The sequence below is a fragment of the Lepisosteus oculatus genome, unplaced genomic scaffold (genome assembly GCF_040954835.1).
Source record: "Lepisosteus oculatus isolate fLepOcu1 unplaced genomic scaffold, fLepOcu1.hap2 HAP2_SCAFFOLD_83, whole genome shotgun sequence".
Classification (NCBI taxonomy): domain Eukaryota; kingdom Metazoa; phylum Chordata; class Actinopteri; order Semionotiformes; family Lepisosteidae; genus Lepisosteus; species Lepisosteus oculatus.
Window position 1 is genome coordinate 631,889 of NW_027168394.1, and position 24,717 is coordinate 656,605.

The 24,717-nt window shown below is 45.7% G+C and overlaps 6 non-coding genes across 6 annotated transcripts; 4 read left to right on the forward strand and 2 right to left on the reverse strand.

Annotated features, from left to right (window-relative positions):
• The first annotated feature begins 6,153 nt into the window (after nucleotides 1–6,153).
• trnag-gcc (transfer RNA glycine (anticodon GCC)) lies at nucleotides 6,154–6,224 on the forward strand. Its single transcript has one exon. It is a non-coding gene; the product is annotated as a tRNA-Gly (tRNA).
• Nucleotides 6,225–6,646: 422 nt separating this feature from the next.
• LOC138235777 (U4 spliceosomal RNA) lies at nucleotides 6,647–6,788 on the reverse strand. The gene has a single exon (XR_011188319.1). It is a non-coding gene; the product is annotated as a U4 spliceosomal RNA (small nuclear RNA).
• A 653-nt stretch (nucleotides 6,789–7,441) lies between these two features.
• On the forward strand, nucleotides 7,442–7,513 carry trnag-ucc (transfer RNA glycine (anticodon UCC)). The gene has a single exon. It is a non-coding gene; the product is annotated as a tRNA-Gly (tRNA).
• An 8,889-nt stretch (nucleotides 7,514–16,402) lies between these two features.
• On the forward strand, nucleotides 16,403–16,484 carry trnas-aga (transfer RNA serine (anticodon AGA)). The gene has a single exon. It is a non-coding gene; the product is annotated as a tRNA-Ser (tRNA).
• A 5,812-nt stretch (nucleotides 16,485–22,296) lies between these two features.
• trnas-gcu (transfer RNA serine (anticodon GCU)) lies at nucleotides 22,297–22,378 on the reverse strand. Its single transcript has one exon. It is a non-coding gene; the product is annotated as a tRNA-Ser (tRNA).
• A 1,624-nt stretch (nucleotides 22,379–24,002) lies between these two features.
• trnar-acg (transfer RNA arginine (anticodon ACG)) lies at nucleotides 24,003–24,075 on the forward strand. Its single transcript has one exon. It is a non-coding gene; the product is annotated as a tRNA-Arg (tRNA).
• Nucleotides 24,076–24,717: the final 642 nt, after the last annotated feature.

Sequence of the window (24,717 nt, forward strand, 5' to 3'; positions counted from 1 at the left end):
TACCCTGTCCTGTTGATTACTCTTGTTTTTCCTTATTTGTATTCCTGGTTCACTTGTGTTTTTGTGTGAACTTTTGTATATAAGGTTAGTTTAGGTTGTTGGGTACACTTACACACTTAGTTAATTTTGTATTAGTACACTAGTTTAGTACGGGTGAGTGCCATTTGTCTTGTATGGTTTTGGGTAGTCAGTGCAGGTTAACTAGGGTGTTGAAGACGCAGAAGACCGTGTGTTTCTGGTTTTCTTTTGTTGTCGGATTAGCTTTCCCTCACTGTCCCAGCCAGCTCCATTTTGTTTGTTATTTTCTTTTCTTTGGCACCACTCTAGTTCCTTACCCTTATCACGCTTCCTAGTCCCTCACCAAAACCCATCTGCTTCCAAAAGAATTATCCTAAATGTTACACCCCTTTTCCCCTGGACACTTGGGGTCGTAACATTATTGGGGGTCGTCCGGGATATCAAATTCCCGTCCTAAGGATTTTTTTTTGTGTTGCAGAATTTTGGTGTTGGTACAGGATTTTGATTTGTGGATTGTGTTTTGGCAAGGTACTGTAGTTATGGCTACTTTTGATTTGCGAAAGTTTGTGGAGGAACCTTCCTTTGAGCAGCTGGATAAGTGTAGGAAGGACGAATTGCTCCAAATTGCTGATTACTTCCAGATTCAGGTTTCGACGCAAGCTCTTAAAAGGGACGTCAAGAGAGCTGTGATGGATAGGTTGGTAGAGTTAGAGGTCATTGCATTAACGAGCAGGTACGCCGGTTCTCCTGGGGCTGGTGCTAAACCTGCTATGGTGGTGGAAGAACAGGACGAGGTGCAGGGGGTGGCTGAAGACTTAGTGGAGGCTGAGGTCAAGGCCACCTTGCCTCCCTTTGAACCGTTCTCTCCGGTCTCCACCGGGTCAAAAAGCAATACTCGTCTGAAAGTTCATTTGGCCCGCTTGCACATGGAGGCGCAGGAAAAAGCCCAAGTACGCCAGGCAGAATTTGAATTGCGCCTTGCAATTCGTAAGATGGAGATCGAGGCGGAGAAAGAGGTTAAGCTCCGACAGCTTGAGCTAGAAGCACGAAAGAATGCTCCTGCTGTGCAGCCGACCCACTCCGAGGCCTCTAGCGTGTCTCCTTTGCAAGATCCACTCTCTACCACCTTTGATGTAAGTAAGCACATTGCTTTAGTTCCTCTGTTTAGGGAGACGGAAGTTGATTCGTACTTTGGTGCATTCGAGCGAATTGCCACATCACTTCGTTGGCCTAAGGAGGTTTGGTCACTGCTTTTGCAGTGTAGATTAGTGGGCAAAGCTCAGGAAGTTTGTTCTACACTTTCTTTAGAAGAAAGTTTGAATTACAATACTGTGAAAGCTGCTATCTTACGGGCTTATGAATTAGTTCCTGAGGCTTATAGACAACGCTTCAGAAATCATCGTAAAGTGTCAGACCAGACATTTGTTGAATTTGCTAGAGAGAAGGGCACTCTCTTTGATAAATGGGTTGTAGCCAGTAAAGTGAGTGACTTTAACTCATTGTGTGAGTTAATGCTCTTAGAGGAATTTAAGAACTGTTTGCCTGAACGCATTGTTGTGTATTTGAATGAGCAAAAAGTAACTACTTTATCGCAAGCCGCTGTTTTGGCAGATGAGTTCGTGCTCACTCATAAGAATGTTTTCATGTCTGTGCGTGCGGAGAAGACTTTGTCTACTCTAAGTTCCCAGTCTCAGTCTCCCCCAGTAAAAACTAGTTCCTCACGTTCTAAAGAGGAGCGTGAATGTTTTTATTGTCACAAGAGAGGTCATATAATTGCAGATTGTTTGGCCCTAAAACGTAAGCAGCAGCAACAGCAACAACCTAAGAGTGCTGGGTTTGTTAAGACTGTTTCCCGTTCTGCTATTCCTTTGTCTAGTGAAAACAGTCTCCCTGACCCTAGTTATGAACCATTTATTATGGAAGGATTCGTTTCGCTAACAGGTAAACCAGAAGACCAGAAAACAATTAAAATATTAAGAGATACTGGAGCAGCCCAGTCATTTATTGTTGTGGATGCACTGCCTTTATCTGATAAATCTTTCTGTGGTTCGAGTGTATTAGTTCAAGGCATCGAAATGGGTTTTATGAAAGTGCCTTTACACTGTGTACATCTACAATGTGGTTTAGTAACTGGATTTGTTAGAGTTGGGGTACGTCCTTCGCTACCTGTTAAAGGGGTAACTCTTATTCTTGGAAATGACCTGGCTGGGGGTAGAGTATAGCATATTGTTTGATTGGTTTTGTCTTCATTGTCCAAACATTAGATGTTTGTTTTTATGGGTGGGGGTGTTACGTCCCAGAGAGTGTTCTGTGTGTGTTTTTTCTGTTATGTCCACACTGTTGACCCTTGATTGTTCTCCCTTCCCCATTGGCCAACCATCACACCACTGTTTCAATATGATGTCATCATCAAACAGCCCTCAGCCAATCAGAACACATCTTATTCACTATATAACATGGAGGCTTTCAGAAAGAAGAGGCCTTTCGTTTGAATTCGGTCCCGTTCGGTTTTGGTTTTCGCTTTGCTTCGCTTTGCTTCTTGTTATTGCTTCGGCTTCGTTTGTTGGTTTGTTTTGCTTTGTGTTTGTGTATTTTCGTACAGCTTCGGCTTTGTTGTTTTGTTGGTTTACATTAGTTTCTTTGTACTTTCATTTGTTTGTGTGTTCTTCCTTGTTTTGTCATTCCCTTGCCCCAGTGTTACATGTTCAACTTTTGTGATCTTTTGTACCCTGCTCCTGTTTATTACTCTTGTTTTCCCTTATTTGTATTCCTGGTTCACTTGTGTTTTTGTGTGAACTTTTGTATATAAGGTTAGTTTAGGTTGTTGGGTACACTTTACACACTTAGTTGACTTTGTATTAGTACGCTAGTTTAGTACGGGTGAGTGCCATTTGTCTTGTATGGTTTTGGGTAGTCAGTGCAGGTTAGCTAGGGTGTTGAAGACGCCGAAGACCGTGTGTTTCGGGGTTTCTTTTGTAGTCAGATTAGCTTTCCCTCACTGTCCTAGCCAGCTCCATTTTGTTTATTTTCTTTTCTTTGGCACCACTCTAGTTCCTTACCCTTATCACGCTTCCTAGTCCCTCACCAGAATCCCCCTGCTTCCAAAAGAATTATCCTAAATGATACACCCCTTTACCCCTAGACACTTGGGGTCGTAACAGACCGCTAACTCGTTTCCTTAGCTTGGATTTAAGCCACGAAGCAGGCTTCTACTGTATAAACGTCTAGAGGAATCACAAACTATTTGAGAGGCCATCATCCCAGGGGGAACTGACAAAGTCTATGCCTAAACACCTAGCGCAGTCTCTCGAAAGACTGTCAAAAATCGATTTCTCCGTTTGCGTTGCAAGTAAGTGAAAACGCAATCTCAACCCAGAGCCACTTGGCAGCAGCGGAACGTAAATACTGTTACTGCTCGATACCGACGTTAGCCTACGCTCGATACCATGTTCAGCCACCGCTAGAAAATGTTCGGCTCTAGTACCGGAGCAAACGACAGGAGGGCCAATGTCGAACGGGCACACGTGTCAGACATGGAGAGCGACTAGGATGGGATTCGAACTCATGCGTGCAGAGCACAGTGGATTAACAGTCCATTGCCATCGCCTCGTCAAGGAAACTGGGCTGTCCGGACATGAGTTGGCGCGCTCCAGATGATCTTTTTCTTTTTTTTCCCTCGTACTCGAGGGTCATTTTCCTGTTCCACATGCGATTTCAACATATTCCTTGGGAGATGTCAAGCCAGCAAGCCACTGCTGTGCTTCAGTGGCCAGTGTGGAGTTCAGTGGCCCTGTTGTACACAGAAAGCACATTGAGCTCCTTGGACATGAAAAGTTCCAGATAAAAGCCATTTGTCATCCTTTCTCTTGGTGTCGATGTTGCTATTGTATGTAAAGGTGGCAACTTGCTCAGCGAGCAGGCGGAGCACACACCGAATGCAGATGTGTCTGAGTGGTGTGTCCAAGTGGCTGCAAAAGGACGGCACTCCTGGGGCACCGTGGCTTAGTTGGTTAAAGCGCCTGCCTAGTAAACAGGAGATGCTGGGTGAGCCTGGGTGATTCTCGATGATTGCAAGCCATACAGCCTCCGCCATGCTTCCCAGGTGGGATGAGGTTTTGGAGTTGGTATGCAGTGTTTTGTTATCTCCAAACATAACGCTGTGCACATTTACCAACAAGTTCAACCTTTGTCACGTCTGTCCACAGAACATTGTTCCAGGAGTTGCTGTGGAACATCCATGTGGTCTTTAGCAAACTTGAGAGGGGCAGGGTGGTTTTTTTGGGGGGGAGAGCAGTGGTTTCCTCCGTGGTGACCTCGCATGATCACCACTCCTGTTCAGATTTCTTCTTATGGTGGACTCATGAACACAGACGTAAGACAAAGTCAACCACCTGTTCGCTAGATCCCATCCCCACTCAGCTAGTCAAAGATTCCCTTGAAGGACTGGCAGGACCTATAATTAGTATGATGAATGCATCGCTTGCGTCAGGCGTTGTACCTGATCAATTTAAGGTAGCGGTTGTTAGACCGCTCCTTAAGAAGTCAAATTTGGATCCACAAGTTCTTAACAACTACAGGCCTGTCTCAAAGGTCCCATTTCAATCTAAAAGTCTTGAGAGAATAGTTGTTGCCCAATGTCAATCGTATCTGGATTCAAATAATATACTTGAGAAATTTCAGTCTGGTTTCTGAAACTGCATTAACATGAGTCGTAAATGATATTCTTTTAGCTACTGATGCAGGGAATGCAATAGTGCTAGGTTGCAACAGTGCTAGGAATGCAAACTTTAGGTTGCGCTTCTTCATGCTGCATCATTGGCATGAGTGGAGCTTTTTAAACGTCTGTACTTACTGCGCCCCATAAGAAATCGTTTGTCCCCGTTCAAAAGAGATTGTGCGATGTCCTGCACCATTCGCAAAGCAAACCTTTGACAGTTTGAAAAGAGGAATTTATTCTTCTTCCTGAACGTGCAGTAGTTACAAAGTTGAACGTCTTCACACGATCTGCTACAGTTTTCAGTGGGTGGGCTTTGTCAGATGGCTTGGGAAAACGCACTGTGTTTCGGCTCGGGAAACATCATGAGCAGTATCCTGCATGTTTTCTGTGTATAGCTGTCTTTTAACGCACACAGAACTCATTCGAAATCCTTGATTTCTCCAATTAACAAGGGTCCCTTAAATGATGACTCAAAGTAACATCTAATCAGATTAGTTTCCTTTGAGCTGGTTCAGAGTTTGCTCAAGAGTTTACCTTTCACAGATGCGCAAAAAAGAATGTTGGGGGTGCATGCTTCAAGGCGCCTTACAGCTGTAGGGAGTGATTCGAGACGATTCCTGGCGTGTGCTCGTTCCCATATACCGTACGCCCCGGGGTGCAGTGCTAGGATGACGTACAATACCGCTTGGGCACGTAACGACGTTATATGCAAGTGCGGGACGTGAGGGTTTTTGTTTGTTCGTTTTGTTTTGCTCTGCTTTGCTTTGTTTTGCTTTCCATCGCGTTGGTAAGAGCGTAAATAGAAAGGCGATTCCTGCGTCTATCACTAACGTAAGAGCTATTTCAAGTGCGACGTGGTGCGGCTTTTCAAATGCTTGTGGGCATTTCTCTGTTGTTGATTCTTTTTTTGTGTGTAACAAAGTGGCATTTTCATGTCCGGACGGGGAGACTTTATCATTCCGACATGAAGCCACCCTTAAGTCCTCTGAGGCTTGTCTGTCTGCAAGGCTTGTATTTTGGAAATGTTTTTTTGAAACGGAGAACGACTTTGAAATAGGCTTCTGCCAGCGCCTCGCGATCCAGGTAAGATTGTAGCAAGAATGCAGCGGCGGTGGGGCTTTCTGTAGTCATGGCCGGTTGGTTAAGGCGATGGACTAGAAATCCATTGGGGTCTCCCCGCGCAGGTTCAAATCCTGCCGACTACGTTGGCCGCCTCCAGTCGGTGTGTTTCGGCGCAAGCAAAGAAGCGCGCCTCTTTGCTGTTCCTGGTGGTTTTAAAACACCCAATCGCTTGTACCCGCTGCCTTGGAAATAAGTTCTTCAGCGTCCGCGAATGGCATTTTGCAGCTGGAAGCAGATGTCAACGCGTTTTGCACAGAGCACCAAAAAAGCGTCTTTTTTGAAGGCCCGGGTATTGAGCATTGGTGGTTCAGTGGTAGAATTCTCGCCTGCCACGCGGGAGGCTCGGGTTCGATTCCCGGCCAATACAGTGGCTTTTGCAGCGAGCGGCTCCATCACTTGCATCCCCTTGCAACTCGCAACTGAAAACCCACTGAAGCTAAGCAGGTGTGAGCCAGGTCAGTACCCGGATGAGGGTGAGCTACAGGGAAACGATTTCTTATGGGGCGCAGTAAGTACAGACGTTTAAAAAGCTCCATTCATGCCGACGATGTAGCATGAAGAAGTGCAACCTAACGTTTGACAGACAAAAGCCGGGCGCCGCTACGAGCAATATGAAATCAAACTGACAGCACACAGCGTTTCGCGCTGACTCAAAAGTGATCTCGACAGACGCTGTTCTCTGCATAACGCTGAAAGAGCTAAAGAGCGTTTCTGTTGAGACGTAACAAGCTCGTTTCTTTCTACCATGATGTCACCATGACCAAATCTGTCTTTAAACACCTTGCTCAGTCTCTGACGAGACTGTCAAAAATCGCTTTCGCCGATTGTATTTCAAACCGGCGGAAGCGGGGTATTGGGAAAAGTTTTCAACTAGCAATAATCGCACCTTGGCTAAACCTCACAGGCTACGATACTGCCACTGCGCAAAGCTGACGGTTGCCAGGCAACCGCGGGGATCCTATGGAAATCGTTATCGATCGTCTCATGGCATGTCCTTGCGGTAACGCTTCATATTTGTCGTCTTCTTCTTCTTCTAGCTTGAGGTTTTGAAGAATTTCATGACAGACAAGGGCTCCGTTGGGAACAAAGGGAGTTGTGAGAAAACCGTTGCTTATTTTCAGCAGCAGAAATACAACCCTTTAAATACAAGATGACAGAACAATGACGAAGGGCATGCCGGGAGGAACTCATGCACTACTGAGGAAAGGGGGCGGGCACGTACAGTTCACATTCAAGCCACAAGTACTCTTCTCGGATGTTACACAAACAAATCCTAACGTCTTGAAAGCATTGCAGCATGTTTGTGTCCCACTTCCCGTGGCTGCAGGACGACTGACACGAACGGACAAACACAATCTGTGGCGTTTAGCGTGACATAGTCTTGCAGGCATCTTGCTGTCTCACTGCAATACTATACCGCTGGAAGAAACAGTCCATCTGGCCATGAAACTCATTTGAACGTCTAGCTACAGCAACTAACAATATCATGATTTATTCAGGATGTGTGGAATCAGCACGTCCCGGAGACAGCTTCCGAAATCGTGAGCATTCTCTGGTGGTGTCCTGCAGGGCTCCTGTGGGCGTGCGTTGGTGGTATAGTGGTGAGCATAGCTGCCTTCCAAGCAGTTGACCCGGGTTCGATTCCCGGCCGACGCAGTGGCGATTGGTTTTAAATGCTGTCATGAGCCTTGGATTGTGACTAGCAAAGCGAAGCCTTTTGAAAGAGCTAAAGCACTGCAAAACGGAATTGAAGGAGAATCTTACAGGGGATTCTGAGCGGTGTCTGCATGCACGCAGTCCGATACAGGTGCTGAAAGCTTGAGCTACTCTCAATGTCATGCTGCCTTTCCCCGGAGTAAATCTGTTACATTGAAAGAATGCTTCTGGCAGGTTCAAAAAGGGACCCTTGTTAATTGGAGAAATCAATGATTTCGAATGAATTCTGTATGCGTTAAAAGACAGCTATACACAGAAAACATGCAGGACACTGCTCATGATGTTTCCCGAGCCGAAACACTGCATTTTTCCAAGCCATCTGACAAAGCCCGCCCACTGAAAACTTCAGCAGATCGTGTAAAGACGTTCAACTTTGTAACTACTGCACGCACAGGAAGCAGAATAAATTCCTCTTTTCAAACTGTCAAAGGTTTGCTTTGCAAACCCCACAGGACATCGCACAATCTCTTTTGAACAGGGACAAACGATTTCTTATGGGGCGCAGTAAGTACTGTTACTGTCACTGCTCGATACCGACGTTGGCCTACTATACCATGTTCAGCCACCGCTAGAAAATTTACAGCTCTAGCACCGGAGCAAACGACAGGAGGGCCAACATCGAACAGGCACACGTGTCAGACATGGAGAGCGATGAGAATGGGAACCCATGCCTGCAGAGCACAATGGATTAGCAGTCCATCGCCTTAACCACTCAGCCACCTTGTCGACGAAACTGGGCTGTCTGGACATGGGTTGGCGCGCTCCAGATGATCTTTTTCTTTTTTTTCCCTCGTACTCGAGGGTCATTTTCCTGTTCCACATGCGATTTCAACATTTTCCTTGGGAGATGTCAAGCCAGCAAGCCACTGCTGTGGTTCAGTGGCCAGTGTGGAGTTCAGTGGCCCTGTTGTACACAGAAAGCACATTGAGCTCCTTGGACATGAAAAGTTCCAGATAAAAGCCATTTGTCATCCTTTCTCTTGGTGTCGATGTTGCTATTGTATGTAAATGTGGCAACTTGCTCAGCGAGCAGGCGGAGCACACACCGAATGCAGATGTGTCTGAGTGGTGTGTCCAAGTGGCTGCAAAAGGACAGTGCTCCTGGGGCTCCGTGGCTTAGTTGGTTGAAGTGCCTGCCTAGTAAACAGGAGATCCTGGGTTCAAATCTCAGCGGTGCTTTCTTTGTTCTGTCTTCTCAAACAGAACTGGTCCTTATGGACAACCGCCTACGGCTAGACTTGCAAGTATTCATTTCCAATCTTTAACGCGACTTGTTTTTCTTAAAATGGATGCAACTTGCAAAACATGAAATACAAACCTTGCTAATCAGCGCTAGCGGCTAGCAAAAAAAAAGAAGTCAGCAATGTTTTTTTTCTTTAACCTTAACCCTGCTAACGGAGACGAGTTAATCGACCGAGTCTATGCAGCTTAAACGGTGCGCAAGTCGGGTTCTTAGCTGAAAGGGTGGTAAATCACGCTCACCCCAGTCCTTAATCTTTTAAAGAGGATACAAAATTGAACCTAGTCGCCACATCACATACATCCTGTTCAATGATAAAAAGGTAACATCTATCCTCGCTCCAGAGTAAATCTCACGTTGAGGGCATCTTTTTTTTCACTTTACCGTGCGTCGGGCTCGGCTGCACAGAGGAGAGAGCAGAGCAATGAGGTCACGGGGACGGGGGAGTCACACGCTGGCGGTTTGAATACGCGGAAGATCACTGAGGGATCCACAGTATGTGGACCCTCCGTGCGCCATCAGTCCGCACTCCGGACTCTGAATCCTGCCATCCGAGTTAAGATCTCGGCGGAACCTGAGGCGCAGTTCCTTCTTAAAACGTAATCTGGTGAGCATTTCTAGAATCGTACTTGTATAGATGCAGCCTTTAATGTGTTGCTAGGTTAAAATTGATGACTTCTTGTATTTCAGTAGGCAACTGCCCTCTTGATTTCGGATTTAATTTCTTTATTACAGGGACGCTTTTATGAAGACAGAGTCATGCTCAGGTACTTTGCTTGATGGAGGAAGCTCATTTCGGACTCTGTGATCTGCTCACCTGGAAAGGTCTGCTGTACTACTACAAGAGAGAAGTAGGGTCTGGAAGAAGGGACAATTTTATGATGCTTTGGAAGATAATGTTTTTTTTTCTTATACTGAAAATGAAAGGTAGTTGTTTCTATATGGACTCAGTCTTTGGAAATTGTGTATATATATATTTCAGTGATCCCTCAGCCATTCCTTCTGTATTGTAATTCAATTTCTCTTTTAAAATTCCTTTCCCACTTCTAGGACCTGCAGTTGCTGAACTCCACAATGGCTTCTATTGGAAAGTCTGTGACTGAGACCAAGTAAGTGTTGACTTTTTTATGAAACCATTATTTATTTTGGAGCAATGAGCAATTCTTATATAAATGCAATAAAATCATTATGCTCAAACTATGAGAGAGAAAATTAAGGATAATTTAAGAAATCAGTCTTAGCTTGTTTCTATACACAGATGGTATTATTTATTTTCAAAGGAAACCCGCGAGGATTCCTCTGGTGTGCAAGATGTGCCTGAATACTTTTGATCAGCTTCCTGCTCACTTGAAGAGGGCGTGTATGAAGCACGCCACGGCAGAAAAGATCAGGATGGCCTCTCAACAGGCGAGGGAGGACATGATGAATCACCTGAAGAACGGGGTCATCGTGGATTACCACAGAATAGAGATCGTGTCTGGTGAGGCAAACAGGATAGTGGTTTTAAGACTGCTAGAGTCCTTGGGCCTTTTTGTACATGGGAAGCCTGAAGACACATTGGCAAGGTGAGATATTTTTAATCTGTAAGGCTTCTGTAGTTTCTTTTTGAAATCATTGTTACAACATATTATGTAAAAGCATGTTGAAAAGAATCTACCTGCATTCCAGCGGCCCTGAACAAGAGGCCGCTGTCCAGGAGGAAGAGATGCCAGAGGCTGCTCTAGAAACTGAAACAGAAGCGGATAAGGAAGGGGAAGATGTGAGCTCTGAAGAATTCTATCAGCAGTAAGACTTTTTATTTTTCAGATGTATCTATTTTTTACTAAAATTCTTATTTGTCTTATAGGTATAAAATGTTTAAACCGGTGTTTTATATCCTTACAGGCCCTGAGTAGTTAAAAAGTATCAGCAGGCTCTCCGGAAGAGAGTGGCTCAAGCTGGACTCTATAGAAAGCACTCCCTGGATGCTCCTCTCCTGATTGGATTCAAACAGTACCTTACCAAGGATCTGGGAGTGGCAAATTATTCTCAGGAGGTATTTATTTTTTAAAGGCATTTAAAATTAAGCAATGGTATCTTCATTGTAAATGTTTTTATTTCTTAGCTTAAAATTCACCAATGTGAAATGATGTCAGCCATAAACATCATGACTCTATTGACTCAGGAGCCAATGGTGTGTCGTTAAGGGTCGGAACTCCCGTCTTCCCCCCCGGCCGGTCGGTCCGGAGCCTCAAGGTCCCAAAGCCCCATGGTGGCACATCCCTCGCTTTAGGTGTGTGAAAGTGTGTATTGGTTTGGAAGGGGACCATGTCTGCAGCGGGGTTGAGTGCGCTCTATTATAAACCTAGGGAATCGGGTAGTTACGTCGGCGCGGGGAGTCTGGTGAGGGCCGCGAGATCCCGGGGTGTGAGCAGCGCCAGCCGCGGCCGGGTGGCCGAGTGGTTGTCCGGCCAGGCTGCTTATACTCTGCACAAGCCGGCGCATTTTCATTGTCAAAGAGCGGACCTCGGCTCTGAGACCCTATTACAAACTGCAGGACTACGCAGGCGACGATATTAAGGGCTCCTTCTATGCAGAAGAGCTACAGAAGATAAACCCTGATGTTGAGAACGTCTACCGCATCCAAACGATTTTAGCAGCCAGGGGTCGTGGCAAAAACAAACAGCTTTTGGTAAAGTGGCGCGGCTGGAGCGATAAATTCAATAGTTGGGTAAAGGCTTCCGAGCTCCGAGACATATAGAGGTGGTGAAAAATGCCACCAGTAATTCATCCTCAAAGATGTTTCCAAAGAACACCAATGCGTGCTTCACAGAGCATCTGGCAAAGGCGATTGCCCTGGACGGGAGCTGGGAAGTGGGCCTGGTCGAGCTGCACTATCCACATACACTACACACTTTTGATGAAGACAAAGTTTTTCTGTTCGTCAGTGATGAGCTCAAGACTATATGGACCTGTATCTTACCGAGAGGGTACTACAGCAACATCGAGCAGCTCTTGGCATGAAATGAAACTGCAATGAAACGGCTGTGGAAAAATCCAAGTTAACGGCTGTAAGTCTTAAGTACAACCCCATTAGCCGGTCGGTAAGGATTGTTAGTGATAAACGGATTGTTATACAGGTGCATAACCGCCTGGCGAGGATGTTGGGTTTCAAGTCGGGTGTCGTGGGTGTAAAATCACCGCACCCCGTCGATATGACTGGCAGATTTAACACCATGTATATATACACCGATATCATAGAACACCAGTTAATAGGCGACGTCTACGCACCAATTTTGTGTTGTGTGCCCTTTAGAGGCGTGGATGGTGAATTCGTCACAGTATTGTACGACAAACCCCATTACGTGCCGGTGAGCATCGACCATTTTAACAACATCACTATTGAAATAAAGACGGATCAAAACGAACACGTGTCATTTGCATTTGGAAAGGTCATCGTCAAGCTGCATTTCAGACCTGTGAAAGCGACAAACATCTAAAAGGATGACGGTCATCAAGAGCTACGGGGATCCTTCTCTGTATACGCACTACTACAAACAACAGGCTGTTATGGATTACCAGGATTTTCAGGGCTACCGGTTCAGTACGGCGCGGGTATCGGGGGTATTTTCAGAGTGCTATTTAGAAAAGCCTGCCTTTTCTGAAACGCGGGTTTGAAAAAGCTAAGCTGTACATGGCATCGGCGGCTAAAAACATCGCCAAAGACGTGGTCAGCAACGTTACAATCGCTGCCATGTTTAAGGTGGATGCACATCAGCAGGAAGGTTCGGGTCTAGCATACATCCGCAGGGTTGTCAAGAGAAAAAGACAGACGTCATCATCTCACCGTCGGGGGCCTCCGAAACCTGATAAAAGAACGGCTAAGCGCAGACAGTCAACTCATAAAAGCTTCAGGTCGACCAAGAAGGGCGTGACACACCACAATCAACAAGACATGAAACGAGACATATTTTAAATATGGCTTTTGTTCACGGCGGGTCTGCAGAATGCGCCAAGTCGGAGCTGGACATATTTCAATTAGCGCCTACCCAAACAAGCATCGAGAAAAGCTTTTACATAGATGTTCCACCCCTCACAGCCCTAACAGAAAACGCACCTCTGGAGTTCTACGTCGCCGGCAACGGAGAAGATTATTTAGATTTAAACAACACCCTGCTCTATTTGACCTGTAAAATAACAGAAGCAGACGGTCAGGACATTGATGCGGCAGCCCGTGTGAGTCTGGTGAATTACCCCATCACAGCCATCTTCAGCCAGGTTGACATCACCGTAGGAGACCGATTGATCAGCCAGAGCAACAACTGCTATCCTTACAGAGCCTTTATAGAGTCTGTCCTGAACTACAGTGACGAGACGCTGAAGACGCAGTATTCAACAGGGCTCTTTTACAAAGACACAGCCAGTCAACACGAGTCCACAATTTTGGATGGTCCCAATCAGGGGTTCCAAAAAAGAGCACCATACACAACGCAAAGTCGAAAACTGGAGCTCCTGGGTCACATTCATGCAGACCTGTTTTTTCAGGACAAACTACCCAAGTGGGCATTGATTCGTCGAATATACGTATATTTACGGCGAAAATACGGTAAATTATTTTCGCAGTAATTAATTTATTATATTTACTATATTTATTATACACGTGTAAATTAATTGCTGCGAAAATAATTTACTTCGTACACTGTGCAGAGTGCCGTATACTCCTAGTTGCGGCACACACGATACATACAGTAAAAAGCCTCAGGCACTGTGTTAGACGTGTTTTCGACGTTATATATGCGTTTATTCATGTCGTCGATTTTACGGTTGCAATTCGACGTTGATTATACGTCGAGGCGACGTATATATACGTATAGCCATATTTTCGCAGTAAATATACGTATATTCGACGAATCAATGCCCACAGCTTGGCATACAAGGGTTTTGCTGAGGGGGTCTTGCCACCTGCCTGAAAAAAAACAGTAAAATGTTTGAGTGCCTATAGAGTTTCTATTTTTATTTTCTTGACAAAAGTTGATACCATTTCCTGGACACCCCATCCCCCATCAGTGCGCGGTGCCCGGGGAAAAATCTGTAGGGGGGCGTCTGAAATTCTGAGGGGGGGATGATATTTCGGTTGAAACGGAGCTGTACGGTGCAGCTACCCAAATGAAATCTCGCAGCTATGCCATTGACTAGTGCTTCATGATAGAAGATAACGACTAGCAATCTGGTATTTGCGATGAAGTTCAGTTTCACATTTTTCGTCACTCTCACAGTTTGTATTGCCTGGAGCGAAAAGTACCATAAGCGTTCATTTTTGCAGCTACATGGATGTTCTGAATCGTTAAGAAAAAAATGTTGTAAAACCAACAGAAAGCACAGACTGCTATAACTAGTCCTAGTTATATAACGATTTTAAGTATAATGATAAACTACTGCAAGGAATCGGTCCACCTGAGCAAACAGGATCGTAATGTTGACACTCAATAACGACACTGATATGTGCAGTTCCTGGACGGATAGCCCTCCTGCCCATCAAACAGACTGAGTGACTGTTCCTGTCATTTAGTGTTGTCTGACCATTGACAAAGTACAACTATTTTTTTAGGGCGCAAATTAAGTTAGGTAAATCTTTTTGCCCAAAACTGAAGGGGCGACATTCCCCCCTCCCCCCGTGATGCCAGGCCTGTCCCCATCCTATTCCATAATGTCATTATATATAATACTATACAACAGTGACCGATCCTTACTAACTGCATGCGTTAAAATTGCACATCAGCTCATAGCAGGGGGCACATAGCCGCGATGTATTATCAATGTTAAATTTCAACCATAATATCGACAACATTAATAAACGCATACGTTGAGAAAATATCAAACCCAGCATATTTTCCGGTTATATACCACAATGCATTGCTAGTATTCGTTGGTCACCATTTTGGACACGTTTTTCAAACGTAGAAGTATATCTGCAAATATCTCAGCAATCCTCTTTTGACGAGTAAGTATGAACAATAATAATACTATCTGAATACATACAGATCTTTCTTAATATTATTTTGATTAAAATAGTATGTGAATAAGCAAAAAATGGCACATAAAATAGTGTGAATGGGGAAGATGACACAAAATCGTTTTGCCGTTTCTCTTATTCTTATTCTATGTTGTACTTTCAAACTTTGGGTACTCTTTAATTAGGACAGACTTTATTGCTCAACTGCTATGATGCAAGCCAAATTTTATACATTTATTTCAGCTTTGAGCTTAGTAAACCGTTCATTTTTTAGATTATACTAAAGAAGATATTAATCATCATTTATTTGGGAAGTAATATTATACAATTTTCTCCTAGCTGCGGTGCTGAAGTCCCACCCTACATCAACAGAAAAAGAAATAAAGGAGCACGCAATGTGTTACTTGAAGAATGCATATGCAAGGCAGGGGGCCAGGAGATCTGGACACTGAAAATAATAGGTTTTTGGTTCTAACTATTAGGACAATTAGACAGGGTTTGCAAATAGTGGACAAAAATTGTCTTAACTTCCATTGAAATATTTTTTTTTCTTGGAAATATAGAAGTTGTACATTTTAAAATGTATATTTGAATCAAAATGTGGTTTTGAGTTAGTGTGTTAAAGTAATTAGTTTTGTGTTTGTCATTACTATACTGTATATTGCCATGTTACCAGAATTTGTAGCTGAAGTTTAAGACTAGTTGTGTTTTTTATGATTATTGCCCATATGTTGATTGTTGATTGATTGTATACCATGTATAATTTGAAATACATATGTTTCAGGTGTGAATGTGTATTTTCAGAATACATTTCTAAACCTAATCATTGGCTTGGTTTACTTGTTTCTACGCCTATAAAATCTATCTTTGATGTATAATAGACCTCTACCCATATACGTATAATAGACCTCTAATGTTATCCGTATAATAGACCTCTAACCATATACGTATAATAGTCCTCTAAAGTTATCCGTATAATAGACCTCTAAAGTTATCCGGAACTCCAACCATATATGTATAATAGTCCTCTAAATTTATCCGTATAATAGAACTCCAACCATTTATGTATAATGAACGTCTAAACATAGACGTATAATTGACGTATAACTTTAGACGTATATTAGAATTTCATTCTAGACGAATTGTAGACCACTTTTAGACGTCTAAGGTATGCGTTTAATAGACGTATATTATACGTCTTTTGCCCACTGGGACTACTGAATGGCGTAGACCTGAAAATAAAACTCACGCGCAACAGAGATGGTGAACAAATCCCGACTAAACCGCTTCAACCGCTTCAACCAGACTTCCAGAATGGACATTGCATCGGTGAATATTTTAATCTGGTGGAAACATCCGGGAAGCCTCTGAAAGTCTTTTTTTGTGTGTAACAAAGTGGCATTTTCTTGTCCGGACGGGGAGACTTTATCATTCCGACATGAAGCCACCCTTAAGTCCTCTGAGGTGTGTCTGTCTGCAAGGCTTGTATTTTGGAAATGTTTTTTTGAAACGGAGAACGACTTTGAAATAGGCTTCCGCCGGCGCCTCGCGATCCAGGTAAGATTGTAGCAAGAACGCAGCGGCAGCAGGGCTTGCTGTAGTCGTGGCCGAGTGGTTAAGGCGATGGACTAGAAATCCATTGGGGTCTCCCCACGCAGGTTCGAATCCTGCCGACTACGTTGTCCGCCTCCAGTCGGTGTGTTCTGGCGCAAGCAAAGAAGCGCGCCTCTTTGCTGTTCCTGGTGGTTTTAAAACACCCAATCGCTTGTACCCGCTGCCTTGGAAATAAGTTCTTCAGTGTCCGCGATTGGCATTTTGCAGCTGGAAGCAGATGTCGACGCGTTTTGCACAGAGCACCAAAAAAGCGTCTTTTTTGAAAGCCCAGGCACCGAGCATTGGTGGCTCAGTGGTAGAATTCTTGCCTGCCACGTGGGAGGCTCGGGTTCGATTCCTGGCCAATGCAGTAGCTTTTGCAGCGAGCGGCTCCATCACTTGCATCCCCTTGCAACTCGCAACTGAAAAATCACTGAAGCTAAGCAGGTGTGAGCCAGGTCAGTACCCGGATGAGGGTGAGCTACAGGGAAAAACAAAGCTTCCAGCTGGAAGCGGTGTTAATGGTGCCGGCGGGGGGGCATTCACCCTGAGGTCTGTGCGGGTCCCAATTCCCCAGCATAGTGACAGAGAAATAAACATGTTTGGGCAACTTTGGTCACCCCCATTTAACTTCTGGGGTAGGAAAAGCACACTTTTCAAAACTTGTTTTTCAGCTCGAAATAAACGTGTTTTTTCAAACCTTGGAATCCCAATGTAACTGCCTGGCTCATTAGAGCCCACTGAGTCAGCCCTTAACCCCACTGTGCAGAAGTTGTCAAAACAGGTTTTTCAGCAGAAATAAACACGTTTGGGCAACTTTGGTCACCCCCATTTAAATTCTGGGGCAGGAAAAGCACACTTTTCAAAACGTGTTTTTCAGCTCGCTGTGACCTCTGTTTTACATCTCATCCAAAAGACAGCGCCCTTTTACAACACAGCGTCTCTGTCACTATCATAAGTGACTGCCATCATAAGAATATGAGTCCAATATTTTAGAATATAGTCAGAATGACATCTAACCTTACCTGTGGTGTCTTTAATCCCTATTGCTCAATGCATGGTGTACGTACTGCATAGATATGTCTTGAGAATGAGGAATGGGCCCCTGAGACCGTCATTTACCTGTTTCACAAATGATCGTATTTTACTAGAGATTCTGTTTGGGATTCAGATGTGCATTCGGACAGCAATCCCTTTCAAGAAATGATACGTACTGGATGAGGTCAAAGGTGCTGGAACACTGTATTTAGGATGTGTTTGCAGTGATTGTGTGTCTCCTGCTTCATCGCAGTGATATATAGATGTGCTCCTGTAATTTATTGGTACATGCCCAGGGCAGTAAGCAGTCTGAGGATTTATTTCCAGACGGCATAGAGCAGTGAAGCAGTGAAGTAGTGCAACACACTGGATCATTATATTATTAGAATCTATTCTACTTAAATTATTACATTATACACAATTTGAGTTCATTTTAAAAAGTAAAAGGTAATGAAAGGAATGCATTTTCATAAGAAAGATAATACCGATATGCATGTGATAATCTTCCTTATATCATGTAGTGCGTCAGTTGGACACTTTGTGGGCTTGAAATACAAAGCAAATCATGTTCTATGGTACAAGATAAATACAAAACGTAAGCTTTTATTTTAATTAGATTTGTTTATAAAGCATAAGCAATCATTTATTACATTAATATATGTGAAAATGACATTTTAGCATCATAATATTACATAAAGGTCTCTAGCTTCAACACAGTGATATATATATATATATGCTCAGTGATTTATTGGTACATGCCCAAGTCAATAATCAGAATGAGGATTTATTTCCAGTCGGGCTACAGGTAGTGTTGTGAAATACTTCAACACACTGGATCGCAGATTTAGACCCCCTGCACTCTTACTCCTTAAAAACCAAAGAAATGAAGATATGTAGCAATCACATTGTAACAGGGGTGACAGTGACTTAATGCTTATACTAGTGGACTTTTGGTACCTTTAGGGTACGGTGTTCCCTGAAGGGCTCTCAAACCCCGCATTTCAGATGCCTAGCTGTATCGCTGATGTGTTGCACCTCAGAATCACTTTTAAACCTTACCTCTGGTATCTTTAATCACTTTTGCTCAACGCATGGTGAAAGTATTGCATAATTGTGTCTGAAAATGAGTAATGGGCACCTGAGAGACTCATTTGCCTGTTTCACAAATGATCATATTTGACTAGAGATTCTGTTTGGGATTCAGTTGTGCATTCTGACAGCAATCCCTTTCAAAAAACGATACATTCTGGATGAGGTCAAAGGTGCAGGAACACTGTATTTAGGATGTGTTTGCACTTATTCTGTGTCTCTAGCTTCAACACAGTGATATATATATATATGCTCAGTGATTTTTTGGTACATGCCCAGGGCAATAATCATTATGAGGATTTATTTCCAGATGTGCTAGGGGTAGTGTTGTGAAATACTTCAACACACTGGATCGCAGGTTTAGACCCCCTGCACTCTTACTCCTTAAAAACCTGAAGCGTCTGGCGTCTCGCCGACGTCGAACACCCCCCTCAGGCTGTACTCGTACTCGGCTAACTGCTGTGGAACCCTGCGTGAGCAGCCGCTGCGCCACGGTGACGGCTGGCGACCCACGGACGCCCCACTATCGGCCGGCTCCAGCCCCGGCTGGTCCTCTAGAGCCTCCCCACACGGCTCCTCCTCCCGAGCCCGGTAGGGGGCCAGGCGGTCTCGGTGCAGGACCACCACTCTCCCCCGTGTTCGCAACCTGACACGGTAGCAGACCTCGCCCACCACCCAGAGTACCTCAGCGGGCCCCTCCCACGACGGCGCCAGCTTAGGGCTGAGGCATTTGCGGCGGCGCGGGTTGTACACCCAAACCGAGTCCCCGGGCTGGAAGGCAGGCCCCCTGCAGCGCAGGTCGTAGTGCCGCTTCTGCCGGACCAGCCAGCAGTGCCGACCAGTCTCCGGGCGGCGGGCCGAAGACCAGGTCCACCGGGGTTCACATTTCCCGGCCCAGCATGAGTGAGGCCGGGGTGCACCTGGTGGATTCCTGGACCGCGGTCCTATACGCCCAGAGCGCAAGGGGGAGGTGGCGGTCCCAGTCCCGTTGGTGCCGGGACACCAGGGTGGCCAGCTGGGTGGTGAGCGTACGATTAAACCGCTCCACCAACCCGTTGCTCTGGGGATGCAGCGGTGTGGTCCGCGTCTTAGTGATCCCCAGGCGCTGGCACACTCTGGCGAAGACCTGGGACTTGAAGTTACGCCCCTGGTCACTATGTAACTCCTCCGGCACCCCCAGCCTGGCAAACATCCCCTCCAGCAGTGCATCGGCCACCGTGGGGGCACTCTGGTCCGGGAGGGCGTAGGCCTCGGGCCACTTCATAAAATAATCCATGGCCACCAAGACGTAGAGGTTCCCGGCCTCGGTGCGCGGAAACGGGCCCAAAACGTCCACCCCCACCCGCTCCATAGGAGCCCCCACCTGGTGTTGTTGGAGGGGGGCCCGAGAGCGCTCGGGGGGACCCTTCTGCGCCACGCACACTGCACACGTTCGGCAGTACCGCTCCACGTCCCGGTGGCAAAGACCCCAATAAAAATGGCCTCGGAGGCGCTGCAGGGTTTTTTTACCGCCAAAGTGCCCCACGCCCGGCTGGCCATGCACTGCTCGGAGCACCGCCCCGCGGAGCGACCAAGGCACCATCAGCCGCCACCGTACCTCGCCACTGGAGGGTACCCGCCACCCCTGGCGCAGCACCCCGTCCTTTACCTCCAAGGCCTCCCACAGGGCGCAGAGAGCCTTGACGGACTTTGGGTTTGGGGCGAGCTTCTCTCGCGTAGGCCGCACTCCGGCTACCACTCCCAGCATGCCCAGCGGTACTACGAGCGCCTAGGGGCGCTTCCTCCTTACCACCAGGCGAGGGCGTTACAATACATAGAATATGCATGTAAAACGAACAGATCTTATCGAGAGGGTTATCAGAATACAAAAGGTATATATTCAGTCAGTTACAAAGTGTTACACATATCAAGAGGACATACGTTCAGTATATCATTCATTTAGACCATTTCATAAATGAACCTGGTTATAACTTCTACATTAGATACTGAAAACAAGTACATAACTCTTAGGAATTAAATTGATATCAACTGGTTGGGATAACAATTGAATTCTCGAGCAGTAATGCAGTGAAGTTGAATACTCATCCAATCTCTGGGGATTCAGATCTCCTGCGGGCACAAAGAAACAGTTGCAGGCTTGTTGCTGTCCAATCCGCGCTCTCTGTCTAGGTGCCAGGCTGTGCTGTGCGGGTTGCGACGGTGCCCTGCTGATGCTCACTGACCGGCTAGTTAGTGTTGGCTTTAACTAGCAAAGTTTGTGCACAGGAGAAAAGATGACTGTGGGTCCCAGCAAGTCAAGAAGAAGACCGGTTCGTTCCTGATGAAGAGCTAGTTCTGAATAGTGATTCAACTGTCCACAGTTCCGACCTGTTCACGAGGCCTGCTGCTGGTGCTAACCTCGGGTGGATCCTCTGGTTACTCTCTGGCAACCTCCGCTCTAGACTCTTAGAACAAAGGAAAGTTCTGGCACTCGGACACACTGGCCGTTCCGTGGTTGTCCGGGCTGAGTCTTAGGATGGTCAGGAGGCGCGCTGTGAGAATGTCCTGCCCTTGGGAGCCTTCTGCTCCTGGGCTGTCCTGCCCTGGAATTCTCCTTTGAATTCCCTTTAGAAAACTCCACAGAAATCTCTACTGAATTCCCACTGAATCTCTCAGGCTCTCTGTGTTGCCTGTTTTTACCTGGAGGAACTTCAGCTCGTTGATTGGCTGAAAGTTCCATGGGCATCAGAGTCCCACGTGGGTTACTCGGCCCTACCAGTCCCTGATTGGTTGATCAAGGTGAGATATGAGTCACTTACTCCTGACACTTAGGAATGCAGTCCAGATGTCCATCTGGCACTCCCTAGACAGATAGGCGCCAATGGATGACCATTGATCATGATAGCCAGGCTTAGCTAAGTGCATCCCCCTTTGGGAGCTGTCCCTTATCAAGGGAAACCTTAAATCAGCCTGCATGAATAGTTTCTCTGTGGCTGCACCACAGAGATGAACAGAGAGATGAGGCCTAATTTGTGAAAGCTCAGAAACACTTAATTCTTTCTTATTAATAAGCCTCACCGCTACTCCGCCCAAAGCACTTTGAGATTCGCGTTTGGGAATGCGCCCTGCCCTACAAATAAAACAGGTCTACGGGTCTGAAACCTGCTCCACGGAAAACAGCTCTGTTGCACTTTTGATCAAAGGGAGATTCGCTGTTCTTACTTTTTGATGACATAACACCCAAAGGGGCTTCTTTGGAGCTGGATTCCAACCAGCATCCTTAAGTTTCTTGGCGGTATCCTTTACAGTCCTCTGTTCGGTCGACAAGGGACTGAAGGGGGCAGCTTTCCTCACACATACAGTGCAATGTACTGTAGTGTTCCCCTTCATTGAATTCGCAGTTCTGCATCAGACATCTAACTCGTTTCCTTAGCTTGGATTTAAGCCACGAAGCAGGCTTCTACTGTATAAACGTCTAGAGGAATCACAAACTATTTGAGAGGCCACCATCCCAGGGGGAACTCACAGTCTATCCCTAAACACCTAGCGCAGTCTCTCGAGAGACTGTCAAAAATCGCTTTCTCCGTTTGCGTTGCAAGTAAGTGAAAATGCGGTCTCAAGCCAGAGCCAATTGGCAGCAGCGGCACGTAAATACCGTTACTGTTACTGCTCGATACCGACGTTAGCCTACTATACCATGTTCAGCCACCGCTAGAAAATGCACGGCTCTAGAACCGGAGCAAACGACAGGAGGGCCAACGCCAAACGGGCACACGTGTCAGACATGGAGCGCGACGAGGATGGGATTCGAACCCATGCGTGCAGAGCACAACGGATTAGCAGTCCATCGCCTTAACCACTCGGCCACCTCGTCGAGGGATCTTGGCTGTCCGGACATGGGTTGGCGCGCTCCAGATGATCTTTTTCTTTTTTTTCCCTCGTACTCGAGGGTCATTTTCCTGTTCCATGTGCGATTTCAACATTTTCCTTGGGAGATGTCAAGCCAGCAAGCCACTGCTGTGGTTCAGTGGCCAGTGTGGAGTTCAGTGGCCCTGTTGTACACAGAAAGCACATTGCGCTCCTTGGACATGAAAAGTTCCAGATAAAAGCCATTTGTCACCCTTTCTCTTGGTGTTGATGTTGCTATTGTATGTAAAGGTGGCAAGTTGCTCGGCGAGCAGGCGGAGCACACACCGAATGCAGATGTGTCTGAGTGGTGTGTCCAAGTGGCTGCAAAAGGACAGCTCTCCTGGGGCGCTGTGGCTTAGTTGCTTAAGGCGCCTGTCTAGTAAACAGGAGACCCTGCATCCGAATCCCAGCGGTGCCTTTTTTGTTCTGTCTTCTCGAACAGAACTGGTCATTATGGACAACTGCCTACGTCTAGCCTTAATTAAATGCAAGCATTCATTTCCTGTCTTGAACGACTTGTTTTTCTTAAAATGGATGCAACTTGCAAAACATGAAATACAAACCTTGCTAATCAGCGCTCGCGGCTGGCAAAAAAAAAAAGAAGTCAGCAATGTTTTTTTCTTTACCCTTAACCCTGCTAATGGAGAAGAGTTAAACGACCGAGTCTATGCAGCTTAAACGGTGCTCATGTCAGGTTCTTAGCTGAAAGGGTGGTAAATCACGCTCACCCCAGTCCTTAATCTTTTAAAGAGGATACAAAATTGAACCTAGTCGCCACATCACATACATCCTGTTCAACGATAAAAAGGTGACATCTATCCTCGATCCAGAGTAAATCCCACGTTGAGGGCATATTGTTTTCCACTTTACCATGAGTCGGGCTCAGCTGCACAGAGGCGAGAGCAGAGCAATGAGGTCACGGGGACAGGGGAGTCACACGCTGGCGGTTTAAACACGCGGAAGAAAACTGAGGGATCCACAGTATGTGGACCCTCCGTGCGCCATCAGTCCGCACTCCGGACTCTGAATCCTGCCATCCAAGTTAAGATCTCGGCGGAACCTGAGGCACAGTTCCTTCTTAAAACGTAATCTGGTGAGCATTTCTAGAATCGTACTTGTATAGATGCAGCCTTTAATGTGTTGCTAGGTTAAAATTGATGACTTCTTGAACTTCAGTAGGCAACTGCCCTCTTGATTTCGGATTTAATTTCTTTATTACAGGGGCGCTTTTATGAAGACAGAGTCATGTTCAGGTACTTTGCTTGATGGAGGAAGCATATTTCGGACTCTGTGATCTGCTCACCTGGAAAGGTCTGCTGTACTACTACAAGAGAGAAGTAGAGTCTGGAAGAATGGACAATTTTATGATGCTTTGGAAGATTATGTTTTTTTTTTCTTTGAAATCGAAATGAATCAGAATATCAGTGCAAAAGACAAACTCTTGGTTTGGTTTAAAGAGATATGGTTTTAAAACAGACAAAATGTAGAAAACAGGTGTTTCTCACTTTTGGAAAAGAATGGACCGGGGGTAATATTTTACTAGTTGCAGTGCTGATCTCACTGGGTTACAGTCCTGCAGTGTCACACCAGGGCCAGTGGCGCAATGGCTAACGTGTCTGACTACGGATCAGGAGATTGCAGGTTCGACTCCTGCCTGGCTCGGGTCGTTTTTAAACGCATCGGGCTACTCCCTATGTAGTCTGTGCTACTTCCTGCATTGTAATCGTACCCAGTAAGAGATTTCCTTCATGTAAATGAACTGCACCTGACAGCTTTAGAAAAACACCTGGGCTCAGTACGGTGCTGAGAGCTCAGCGTTGCTGTTCTAATTAGCACGCACTGCATCGGCTATGAGCCGGAACCTTTCAATTATTCCGATCAGTAAGTCAACACGTAGTCCATATGAACGGTAGAAATATTCTCTTGTCTGTCTCTTGTTTGTATAGAACTGAATGTCCCTGACAATGTACTGTTAGTTTTAATTGAAGAACGGCATTGGTGTTCAAATATACCAGACAAGTTTATGTAACTGCTCATGCGACACTCAGTTGTAATTAGTCAAGAAATAATGTCGAACAACAGCTGCGGGTTTGATTCTGAACGTATCAGATTGCAGCGCCTTTTACTTCCATTGACAAATGATAGAGATTCGAAGAGAGATCCTTCAGACCAGCAAGCAAACCCACGGCTATTTCGGTTTTCTATCTAGGCAACGTTGGTGTCTGCAATAGCATACATGAAAGCGTGATGCAATTTCTGTGGCTACATTTGTTGCACGTCATGCACAGTAAGAGTGTTTCTAAC